The sequence below is a fragment of the Cucumis melo genome, chromosome 5, assembly GCF_025177605.1.
Source record: "Cucumis melo cultivar AY chromosome 5, USDA_Cmelo_AY_1.0, whole genome shotgun sequence".
NCBI classification, from domain to species: domain Eukaryota; kingdom Viridiplantae; phylum Streptophyta; class Magnoliopsida; order Cucurbitales; family Cucurbitaceae; genus Cucumis; species Cucumis melo.
In genome coordinates, this window is record NC_066861.1 from 13,779,657 (window position 1) to 13,792,496 (window position 12,840).

General features: G+C 34.5%; 1 pseudogene; it reads left to right on the forward strand.

Moving 5' to 3' along the window:
- The first annotated feature begins 258 nt into the window (after window positions 1-258).
- LOC103485777 (mitochondrial outer membrane protein porin of 34 kDa-like) lies at window positions 259-3,038 on the forward strand (annotated as a pseudogene).
- The last annotated feature ends 9,802 nt before the right edge of the window (window positions 3,039-12,840 follow it).

Consider the following 12,840-nt stretch of genomic DNA (forward strand, 5'->3'; position numbering starts at 1 on the left):
AAAAGTATCTACTATGACAATTCATTTTATCCAAAATTAAAAGGAGGGAAGAAAAAACTATCATAAAAGGTCAAAATGCGCATTTTTGGCGGGAAAAAGTGAAATTTTTCGGATTTAAAGAATTTATGATAGTTTTTAACTGTTATAAAAAATCTATGACAAATTTTAATGTCATTGAATATAAATAATAAAATAATTTATTAATTATATATTTTCTTTATCTCATTTCTTATTAATAAAAAAGCCCTTAACTTTTAATTTAACCTTTTCCCCCAAATTTCTCCTTTCTCCCCCAATCTTTTGTCTGCCGCGGTAATTGAAAAGCCCTAACTTGTTCGACATAGTCTCTTTCGTCTGCGTGGTGTTCATCGTCGCTCGCAAGCTGCCGCCGCCTCTTCTGTCTGCGTGTCGTTTTGTCGTTTCTCGTGGTTGCTCGTGTTCATCGTCGCTCGTTGCTCGTGGTTGCGCGTTCTGTTCGTGGTCGCTCGCAAGCCGCTGTCGGCCGTTCTGTTTCGTCTGTGCAGGTTCGTCGTCGCTCGCAAGCAGCCACCACCTCTTCCGTCTGCACAGGCTCGTCAGCCGCCGCCGTTCAGAAGCCACCTCTTCCGTCTGTGCAGATTCTAGATTTTATTTGAACCGTTTTGAGAAAATTATTTGTTCATCAATCTCGTCTTCCCGAAAAAACCATGGGAAAAGGTCCAAGTCTTTACTCCGACATTGCAAGAAAGCTAGAGGTTCCTTCCTTTCTTCTTCATTCTATGTTTCTCTATGTATTTCTTGTTCTTTAACTTGTTGAAATGACTTTTTTTTCCCTTTTTCATAGATCTTCTCTACAAGGATTACCAGAGCGACCATGAATTCACCGTCACTACTTACACTGCCGGTGGAGTTGTGAGTTTCTGAATTATTTTTCTATAGATTTTCAGTCCGATTTTGTTGTTTTGGCGGCTTCTTTATTGCAATCAACATATAGTTGTTCTTTCTTTGTGCTGTAATTTCTTTGTGTGTTGCTTGTGTTTGATTCTTGAGAAATGTTTGCAATGGAAAACTAAGCGACTCACCGACCTACGGACCAACGGACCAACTGACCTCGCTTATTTCTATGTAATTAGTGTTTCTTCTTTGGTTGGTAGGTCGGAGGGGGTGTAATCTTTGTTTTGAAGATTCAAGAATTTATTTCTGTCGGTATTGTGATTTTCAGACCGAATATGGATATTGTTTTATCTTTATTTTACTAAGTGCTAAGGCAGAGGAATTAAGAGCAGGAGGATTCTTGGAATTCATGTCAAGTGTGTTACGTAGCTTTTGTTGGAGATTGTTGAAGAAAAAATTGAAAATATTAAAAGGTTTTGCAATGTACATTCTTTTTTTCGTTATTTTGGACGGTTTAATATTTTATAATCAGACGTTTGTGATTGCGTTAAATAAGGTGCACCATTTTCTTAGATAACTTCAGCTGAAAGCAAATGTCTTAGCGAGCATTCCCAAGGAAAATCCTCTTTCTAGCTAACAATAAGAATTTTGATACATTGAAGCTCCCGTTTGTCTAAGCAACCTCTTATGCAAAACTTTAATTTCTTTTAATTCTCATTGAATTTAGCTTTTCTTATAATCGTTGTCGTTTTCATAAGTAAAGTAATAGGCAGGTATGGTAAATGCTATAATCTAGTTTAGGACATAATGTATAACTGAATTTTATGAATTTGTTATCAAACTATCATTTGCTTATCTGATTTTTATATGATGTTGTATGTCACATCTTTGGTCTTTGTATTCTCTTATGTTGTAACTGAACTTTCTCTTTGTTTCACTTTTTAGGCTATCAGTTCCACTGGAGTTAAGAAAGGTGACATATTTTTGGTAGATGTAAGCACTCAGCTAAAGAACAACAATATCACAACTGATGTAAAAGTTGGCACCCACTCCAATGTAAGTCTAAATGACTAAACATATCATAAGGTTTCCATATGTTTTGAAAATATAGTTTCACTCAATAAGTTTGTATTTTGAAATGCTCCAAGTGTTTGGTACGTGTAAATAGTTTCCTTTCTATTGTGTTAGAAAAACTAGTTTTTGGTGTTGCTGGTGTGAAGACTTAAAGCTAAAGGTTTGTTTTTGCTTAAGCTGTAGGTTCACACTATTGTTACAATTGATGAACTTGCTCCAGGGTTGAAGACAATTTTTAGCTTTCGTGTTCCTAACCAGAGATTTGCAAGGTAGTTACTTCTTAAATTGTGTAATGCTACTAGGACAAAAACAAATTGATTATCTTTTGTAGTTTGCTAACAATTGGTGGAGATAGGGATGACTTCTCCATTCCCCATTCTTGCCCCCAAAAATATTCCTCACCTTCTGTGAAAGTCTTCTTAAAATGAGGTGTTCACTACTCTTGTGGTTAATTTATTAGAATAAGATAGACTATATATAAAAAATATAAGCTATCAATCTATCGTACAACACTAATTATCAAACAATTTATACCCGTATGGGCACAGATTGATCTTCAAGTTGAACTCCAATATCAACATGAATATGCTGGAAGAAGCACTGGCATTGGTCTGACTGCCAGCCCCATTGTTAACTTCGCTGATGTTATTGGAAATGAGACTCTCACTTGGAATAGATTTGTCATTTGACATTGCTTCAGGAAACATTACTAAATTGAATGCAGGCCTGAGTTACACTCACTCTGACCTTATTGCGGCACTTACCTTGTAAGGAAGCAAACTCTTCCTTTTTACTTCTTTTTTCATACCTTTGTTTATTCATGAGAATTTGACTTTCATACCTTTCTTGAAATGTGTTTTTTATCATGAAGTGAATGTGATGTGTTTATCTGGGTGAATGTGTTGTCTTTGTTGAATCATTTTTTTTCTTTACTTATCTTATTAGGTTTTGCCACAATCCATTGGAGCAATGAAGCCATATTTACGCCAATTCATTGATCTATAGGTTTTTTCGTACCAAAACTTGTACGGACAATTAAAGCAAATATTACAAAGTGTGTTGGGCCTATAAAAGCATTCACTGTTTTTCCATATGTGATTGTATTAGTCTGTAATTGTATGTATAATTGCAGGGCGACAAAAAATACAAGATTCAATAAGAAAGAGGGCTGTAAAATGATGATAGTTAAAAAGTGTCAATAAATGATAAATAACGACATTTAATATCAGTCATAGAATATTAACAATGACAGTTATCCTCCGTCATAAAAAGTGAACTATGACAGTTATAAGCTGTCATAAAATATAAACAATGATAATTATTAACTGTCATCGAAAATAAATAATGACAGTTACACTCTGTTATAAAATGTAAATTGATAATTATTAATCGTCATCGTAACTAAATAATGACAGTTATAATCTTTCATAAAATGTTTCATTCGTGACATTTATTCTATGTCATGAAAAATCACTTTTTGTGATAGTTTTTTACAACTGTCATGAAATACTTTCCATGACTGCCGCATCAATGACTCAAAAAACTGTCACGAAAGTTTTTAATGACAACATTTAACTGTCATCATAGGTCATTTTTCTACTAGTGATGACAAGTCTAAGCAGGTCAAAAGATAGAATGAGAAAAACTAAATAATGGACAATTCAAGACTGTTGGGGGAAAAATCGAGAAAAAGAAGCTAATTTGTTATGCTTGTTGAAAGGATGGACATAATCTTACCAATGCCATCAAAGGAAATGGAGACCAAACCATTGATTATAGATTATTATAGTTGGTTTCTAAATTACGAATATTTTTTTAATCCTAATTTTCAAATTTAGGTACTGTGGTTCTTTTTTGGTACAAGAGGGTTGCCTGCCAACAAGATTTTGTCTCAAGTGCCTTTAAGGTAGTCTTCTGTATGAAAACATGCTTCTTATTTCTAATGAGTGGTTGAAAAAATTTATTTTGTGGTTGAATTGTTTTCTCGCTTGGGGGTAGGAAGTTGTATCGATGTTGTAGTAGAGTAGGAAATACAGAGAAAAAAAAAGTAGAGTGAAAAACTGTAGAATCCTCTACATCACTTTAGAAATTAAACTAGTGCTGCTTCAAACTTGAGTAAGCAAATCATAGAATGTTATAATTGTCAGCATCTAATTAGTTTGATTGCTACGCTTACCAAAACATTTTTCATAAGTTGTATTTAGAGAAGAACATAACTCATCTAGGGAGAAGAATACCTATTAGACCGAGACTTCGATGTGGAAATTCAATTTGTTCAAATTTTCGACCTGTTTTGGGTTTTTATTTTTTGTTTTGTTTTCTTTTTGATCTTGGGGCAAGGAAGCTTTTAGACATTGTTTTATACCCATATCTTATTTATTGTGTTATTTTGTTTTATTTTCTTGCTTTTTTTCCACCCCACTATTTTTGTCAGGATTCTTTACCTGATATTATTTATTCTTTGGGGTGGATTCTTGAAGATAAGAATAGGGTAGCTTCAAGTATAGTAGCTAATTTTGTTATAAAGATGGTTAATGTTATACCAAATGCACTATTAATAACCTTTCATTTTGGATTTTTCTAATGCTCTTTCATGTTTGCTACCTTCTCATCATATACAAATTTGTGTAGCATGTGTTACAACACTGAATTTGATTATTTCAAATGTACCAAGTAAAAGTGAGGAAGCACTTTGGGAGATTCTTAAAAAGTCAGAAGTTGTTCTTCATTTGATTGGCATGATTAGTGTAACAACCCAACTCCTTATACTAAGCCGAAGTCATTACTAATTAAAAGATAAATAAAATTTTCTTAATTTTAAAAATAAGAAATAAACCAAAACCTCTAATACTTATTAAATTTTCTTAAATAAAATTTTCATAAAGATAAAATTAGATAAAATCCTAACTCGGGCCCTATCTAGTTTTTAAAGAAAATAAATAAAATAAAATAAAAGGTGCATCGAATCAAATGACATAACGCGGAAGTAAAGTGATCCCTATGGCTCGCCATGGTCACTTCTAGTTAGTCGCCAGCTTCCCTCTTCTTTTACCTCTACCTCTGCCTGTAAAATTTAAACAAGAAAGAGTGAGTATAAAAATGTACACAGTAAGAGACCCACTACTAGTCCCGCTAGGTGCCTGTTAACTTCCTATTAGAGTCCTGTAAAGTGATATCCTAAACTGACACGTTCCCAAACACGTGCAAACTGTGGTTCTGTAGGAACATATCTGGTCTTTGGTGAACCCAAGGGAACACCTAAGACAACTGGTCTTTAGTGTACCTAAAGGAAACACTAAGATAATCGGACTGTGAGTGACCCTGTCGAATCACTCGTAATCATGTCTATGTCAATGTCAATGTTATAATGAATTGGTAATCCCATCGGACTACACAGTCATAAAAAGGTGCTGATTCCGAGGGACATTCATGTGGGTACGACTCTAATAGGTGAAGCTAACAGTGCACCCTATCCATAACATGTAATGTGTCATAACATTATCATAAACATGGCATAACATAACAATCATAGCATACTTATCCAAATATCTTAATCATAAACATAACACAGTCGTCCTCATCAACATACTACTAGTCATAACATAACATCAGTCATCAGCATCAATCATCAATATAATGACAGTCATTATCAATAACATCAAGTTATGCAATTTTGCTATCATCCATGCATAACCATAAATACATGTGATTTCTTAATTTCAGTCGAAGGCCTAGTAGTACAATCTCTTACCTGGAGATTAGTTAAACTAAGATTTTCCTAACAGTCGTGGTCACGTTTCCCAAGGAAAAATCCTAAACGATAGGGGTAAATAACTAAGTTTAATAATTCAACTCGTAGACGATTAAGGATAAAAAAATCCAGTTGATTTAACTTACCCAAAAATCGAGGCATAACTTGATTTAGACTTAATTGGACAAATTCCAAACTCGATTTCCAGTTAAATCTAGCCAATTTAACCCGACAATTAACTTAGTTAGGGTAAAAAATAAACCTTAGTTGGGTATGCTAAAACCACATAAAACATACAAAGGCTTACCAAAAATGGGTCAAAATAGGATTAAAAGAAGCTTGGAAACTCAAATGGCTTGGCTGGAGGAAAGAAACCGACTGGTGACTCAGCTAAGGTGGACTCGCGGTTTGGGAGAAGGCGCGGCTGGCTGGCGCGACTCGGACGAAGGTGTAGCTCGGACGACTGGAGGCGCAACTCGCACACGCGACTGGGGCGACTGTCGCGGCTTGGGGCGGAGAAGGTAACGCAGATCAGCAGCTCAGGTCAGGGCGTGCGTGTGGCTCGTACTGCGCACAAAGTCAACTCTTCGAACAGGTGGAGCGCGTTTGCTGACGACGGGGGGCGACGAACCTTGATGGCAGCAAACGAGCGGCAACTCGCAATAGAGACGAACAGAGAAGGCTACTTGGAGACTGAAATGGATGGAGACGGAGGGGTCAGGCTTCGATCGACGGAGCACGTTCGGGTCGGCGTGCGAGACCATCGACGCGGAGGAGGTCGTGGCTCAAGGGAGGACTATCGGCTCGATGCTGCTGCTCAGCGGATGACACGACAAAACTCGACCGGCTGCGGCGCTCGTGGTGACGACAGCGGCGAGGAAGGGTTAGGGTTTTCCTTCTCTTTCCTTTCTTTGTTTCCCAATGAAGAAGATGACATAACTTCCCACGCCATATTTAAACAAAAATAATAATATTAATCATTATTTTTCTTTTCCTTTTCTCTCTCCTCAACTCATCCAAATAAAACAAATATTTTCTCTCTCTTCATTTAAAACCCACTAAATCCCCCTTTTTACTCAAAATTCCCTCTCTCCAAACCAATCATCTTTATCTTTTAATAAATATCTCTACCTAATTATATTATCCACATAATATAATTATTTTACCTTTAAAGTTTAATTAATTATACAATCAAATATATAATTAATCAAATTTTCTCAAATACAACCAATTAAAACACAAATCCAAATACTACAACAATTAGATACTTTCCTAATATCTAATAAAATCTAATCTTCATAAATCAAATAAATCAGCCAAATAACACTAATAATTACAAAAAAATCTAAACTTAAGATAATCAAAATAAATTACCTTAAATTTTGGGATGTTACATTTAGAGACCTTTTTGAAGCTGTGAATCCAGTTGAATGTATTCAACCTTTTTTTTTTCTCTTTTAAGTACAATACTTTGTCGGTGGCCTCTCTCTAGATTTCCAGTTTGGAGTGATGCTAAATTGGCGGAAGCTTTGTATGATATATATGTCAAACCAGATTTTTTAGTTAGAGCTGAAGTTTTGAAATTGTATTTGCAATAGGTAATGAATACAGTGAAATTTTCCTACTTTTGAGTTTGCAGAATGGAAATTGAGAAAAAGTTATCAATTTCCTTTACAACTTTATGTGGTATCGGGGCAAAGAAACTTTTAAAGTGGGAAGAAAGAATTCTGCAGGAAATGGTGAAATGCATGACTTGCACAATGTATGGTGTTTAGAACTAAGAAGTATTAAGATGTTTATTTGAAATAGTATTAAATGAATATTAGGTTGGTGATACCTTAAACTGAAAGCATGTTGGAAGACAATCTCTCTCACTGTTTAATATTTATGCTAATTTTGCCTTTCTAATGCAAGAAGCTCGGATTTTATCTACGATGGTTGCCTAATACCTTGGGCACTATTGTACTTATAATGATAACCAGATAGGCTGAGATTTACTTTTTTAGGAAGCATTTCTAAAAATGTGATTGCAGTACAACACATAGTATAACGAACTTTGTTCTGCATAGCGATCTTAAAGTATGTGTTTCATTGTTTGAAGATGTTGTAATCGTGTAATGTTTGTACAAATTTTAATTTTTAAGGCTCATGTCAACTTTTCTTTGTAGTGTTCCAACATCTTTCTCACTAAGGATAAGGATGTCGGTCTTGGTAAGTTGTACACAAATTTCTTCGGTCCTAAATTCCTAACTACATTAGTACTTAGAATAAACTTTTGAATTGTCATGGTGATGTGGCTTGCTATTGCATGACTTTAATGTAGGGAATTTTGGACTTGCCAAGACATTGAAAGTAGACGATTTGGCTTCTCAGTTGGCCCTTACACTTGAACTGCTTTGTATTTTGATTCACAGTTCTCCGAAATGGGAGGATTTTGTTGTTTGATATTCGTCCTTTTCTTTAGTAGTTGGTTGATGTTATCATATAATTCTCTTGTTTCTGTTTGGAGTTCTATTTAAAAATTTGATGCTTATATGTATATGGAAGATTAAGGTTTTGATTTGTTAGATAGGAGTTGAAGCAATAGGGAGATGGTTGAACTATTCTTTTGATGGTTAAAGAAAATATAATTTAGCTATTAATTCCTTCACTGAACTTACAGTTTACTGTTCTAGTTCCTATATTTTAGTTAATTGGGTTTTCATCGATCATATTTGGCTAATCACCTTTTGCAGCAAACGAATGGTGGATATTAAAGTCTCATTTGTGCATATGATGCTTAAACTAAAGGCATTGATTTCTTAATAAATGATTAAAGTCTCATCCATTAGTCTCTTGCCATTCTATTATTCTCCATCCTTGTAAGTCTAAAATTATGTTATTATATTATCTTATTTGTTCGAATTCCATGGTTACTATTATGTTCCACATCTTCTTGTTACATATTTATTTCTCTTGTTTGGAAAGGCCGATGTTTCACAATCAAGTATGCTTCATGTTTAGCCTATGCTTATCTTTATCAAGGCATTTATGCTAGTTTCTAGGTTGTATATTATTGGTTCTTCTTTTCTTCTTTTTGTGCAGTCGACTCAGTGGTTCATGTATCTTCCAAAGATACTAGTTTGTGTTTTATATCCTGCTTTTATGCAATCTATAAATTTATCAATATCTTAGCATTTTGTATTTTAACTTCCAGTTTCTTTTTTTTTTTTTTTTGTTATAGATATTTTAGGTTGAAAATACTTGGGTCTCTTCTAGATAGGCTAGTATCATTACTTTCATCTTTTCATTAAGATGACGAGTAATATTAAATGTCATATTCTCAAATTTGATATTATGAAGATAAAAACAAGTCTACCTATCATCAAGAAGTTTGCAGGAAGGTTTTATAATCTCAAGTTGTGTTGAAACCGATGGAAAAAACAATAAGAGACATGCTGCAGCCGAATAAAAAAGGATCATGCTTTACTCTATATGCATCTTAACGATTTAGAAGTTGACATGCATGTGCTATGCGATGGACCTAAACGAAGCGCATAAGAGGTAAACGATAAACTTAACTTTCATTGTTATGAACTTCTTCTTCGATCCAAAGCTTTTTTTTTTGCCTTAATATCACGAGCAAGGATAACCACTAAATTGACCTATTAAGCTCAAAACCAAGAACGGAGTTGTGGGACTCAGTTTTGTGAAGTAAAACTTAGAGAGAAAGGAAGGAGGTGGTGTATCGTTTAGGTAGTTTTTCAGAAAAACATCATCCTCTCTCATTCTGTAATGAGAAATGTTTTATATGAAATTTACATGTAAATTGCATGCCAATTATTTCATATAATCTCAACCCCTAATTAATCCATTAACTCTTAATGGAATTAGTGGCTTCAAATTCACAATAATCTGCCACATCGCCCATTAACTTTTAGTTAATTAAGTAATTAGTCAAAGGGCATTTTGGTCATTTGACCAATTAAGTCAAAGTCAAACTTTGACTTTTTATAGTCAAAAGTCAACTTTTTTGACTTTTTACTATTTTTCCCGTCTTGACTAATTCTAACATCCCGAGTGTGAATCTACATTCATTTTTCTAAAAATAAAATCATATTTGAATATAAATTCGGTCAAAGTTTTGTTTCTCAAAGTTAAAAGTCAACAAGTTGACTTTTACAACTTTGACCGTTTCAAAATTTTTCAAGCTTTTAAATATGAATCTATATTCATATTTATTTAAATCATATTTAAACACAAAACTTAATGTTTATATCTACCGACTTATATCTTATATATTTGTCGGTTTGTCTCTTTTTCTTAATTCGAACAATTCGAGTTACTTCAACATATTGTTCTTAGTTGAATCCATATGAGCTAGTAGGGGAACCTAATGGACCTATAGATCAGGACTCCAACGATTCGAGATTAACTAGCTAAACACTTTTAGACCAAGCTTAATCAACATTCGTTAACTAAAGTGTCATTTCATTAAAGACTCTTAGTTGCACTCCCCTCACTATAGATATATTTCTGTCCACCTGATATAACCATGATGAGTAAGTTGATCCTTCACCGGTTGTTTGTAATCTTGGCTGGATCAAAATACCATTTTATCCCTGAGATTACATCTTGCTCCTTAAGACCCACTGATCCACTATTGAACAATTGGTTTAAAGTCTAACCTATAAACCTGAATCCTTCTCGGGCCAATGAGAAGGTGGGGTCCCTTGTTCAAGACTTGGATTCAGGCCTTAAAGGAACAACCCATCTACTATCCCAAAAGTGGGTAGGAGTGAATTCCATCTTGCACCCTATGTCCCTAGCTTTCCACTCGGTCTTATCCCTAAAATGGGAGGCTTATTGGGCCAGCGATGATGAGTTGCTCTCACCTATGCAAATCTAAGTATACTAACGAATGAACAGAAGTTCATAGTTAGCTCAGGATTAAGATCAAGTTACCTAGGTCATCATAAATGAAATAGTCAGTTTATAGTTTACGGTGTTATAACAAAAAGTGACCATTTCGTGGTTCCGATCTTATGCAAACCATGTATATAGGATGCCCCCACTCCCATGTCTCTACATGAACGATTCAAGATTACATCGTTTGTACTAATTACGGAGCGGGCCGCATCCATAGTGTTTATCCAGAATAAGGTGCCCAACCTTATTCATACACTATAGACTATTTGGGCTATTAACTTGAACTTAATCCATGTTTATGTCTCTACATAAAGTTCAAGTGTATTGACAAACTCAATAAAATAGCCTCTGGACCTTAATTTATTGGTTTTAAGATTATAGCATTTAATAATAAATTTTATTGAATCAAATAACAAAGTACGAGTTTTAGGACACAAATTCCAACAGAAACCATCTCTTAATATTAATTATTCAAAGCAACAGAGCATCTAAGTTTTTGAGTTTCAAGTTATTAGTAGTATTTGTAGAGAGTGTAGGGAGCTTGTTATCTCATCTTTAAGGTTAGGTCTTCTCTAGTAGCTGAGATCGTGAGAAAATAGTCTAAATATAGTCATCTGCAGAATGTGCTTGGAAAGTCCAAGCAAGGCCAAGAGGTAGAGTTTGAGCTAAGAACAGATGTAGCCATAATTAAACAAAATAGACTATGTGTTCTGATCAGAGATTTGAAGGAGGCTATCTTAGAAAAGGCTCATTGCTCAACATATATGTTATGCATCTAAGCAATACCAAGATGTATAGAACTCTGAAGAAGACATATTAGTGGCCTTGGATGAAGTATGAGATAGTTGAGTATGTTGATAAATGCTTGATTTTTCAACAAGTTAAGTCAGTTCGGTAGAGGCCAAAAGGACTTTTTAATCTATTACCAGTGCCAAAGTGGAAGTGGGAGCATATAACTATGGATTTTCTGTTTGGACTACCTCATTCTTCTAGTCGACACAATGGTATTGTTGGAAGTTATGTCATAAAACACGTAGTTTGTAGTTAAAATTACATTATATTCAATAAAGTGGTTATTGAGAACTTATTAGTGAAAATAGAAAACTATAATCTTGAATCAAATAACTAAGGTCCCAAGGATATCTAATGTAGACTTGAATTTTATGTAGAGACATAAATGTAGATCAAGTTCGAGTTTATAGCCCAAACAATCTATAGTGGGCACCTTATTTCGGGAACACTATGGATACGACCCGCTCTGTAGTTAGTACAAATGATGTGATCCTGAATCATTCATGTAGAGACATGGGAGTGGGGGAATCCTATGTAAAGAGTTTGCATACGACTGGAACCATGAAATAGTCACTTTTAAGTTATAACATCGTTGACTATATAAATTGACTATTTCGATTATGATGACATAGGTAAATTAATCTTAATCCTGAGCTAATTATGAACTTCATAGGTGAGGGTAGCTAAATGGCGTTGACCCAATAAGTCTTCCATTTCAGAGGTAAGACCGGGTGAATGGTTAGGAACATACGGTGTAAGACGAAATTCACTTCTACCCATTTTAGGGTTAGTAGATAGCTTGTTCCCTTAAGGACTGAATCCAAGTCTTAAACAAGGGGCCCCACCCTCTCATTGGCCCAAGAGGGATTCGGTTTATAGGTTGGACCTTAAACCAGTTGTTCAATATTGGATCAGTGGGACTTAAGGAACAAGATGTAATCTCGGGAGTAAAATGATATTTTGACACAGCCAAGGTTATGAACAACTTGTGTAGGATTAACTTACTAATCATGGTTATATCAAATGGACACAAATATATCTATAGTAAGGGGAGTACAACCATGAGACTTTAGTGGAATGACTCGTTAGTTAATGAATGGTGATTAGCTCGGTCTAAAAGAGTTTAACTAGTTACTCTCAAATTGTTGAAGCCCATGATATATTGGTCCATTAGGTTTCCCTGCTAGCTCATATAAAACTAATTTAGAACAATATGTTGGAATAATTCGAATTGTTCGAATTAGGTAGAAAGAGAAAAACCAGCGAATATATATGATATATTCATCGATTATTGAGCTTTATAGTTTAAATATGATTTAAATATTAAAAATATAAATATGGATTCATATTTGGAAGCTTGGAATTGATTAAAAAGGTCAAAGTTGTAAAAAGTGAAAATGTTGACTTTTGACTTTGAAAAGTCAAACTTTGACCGACAATAT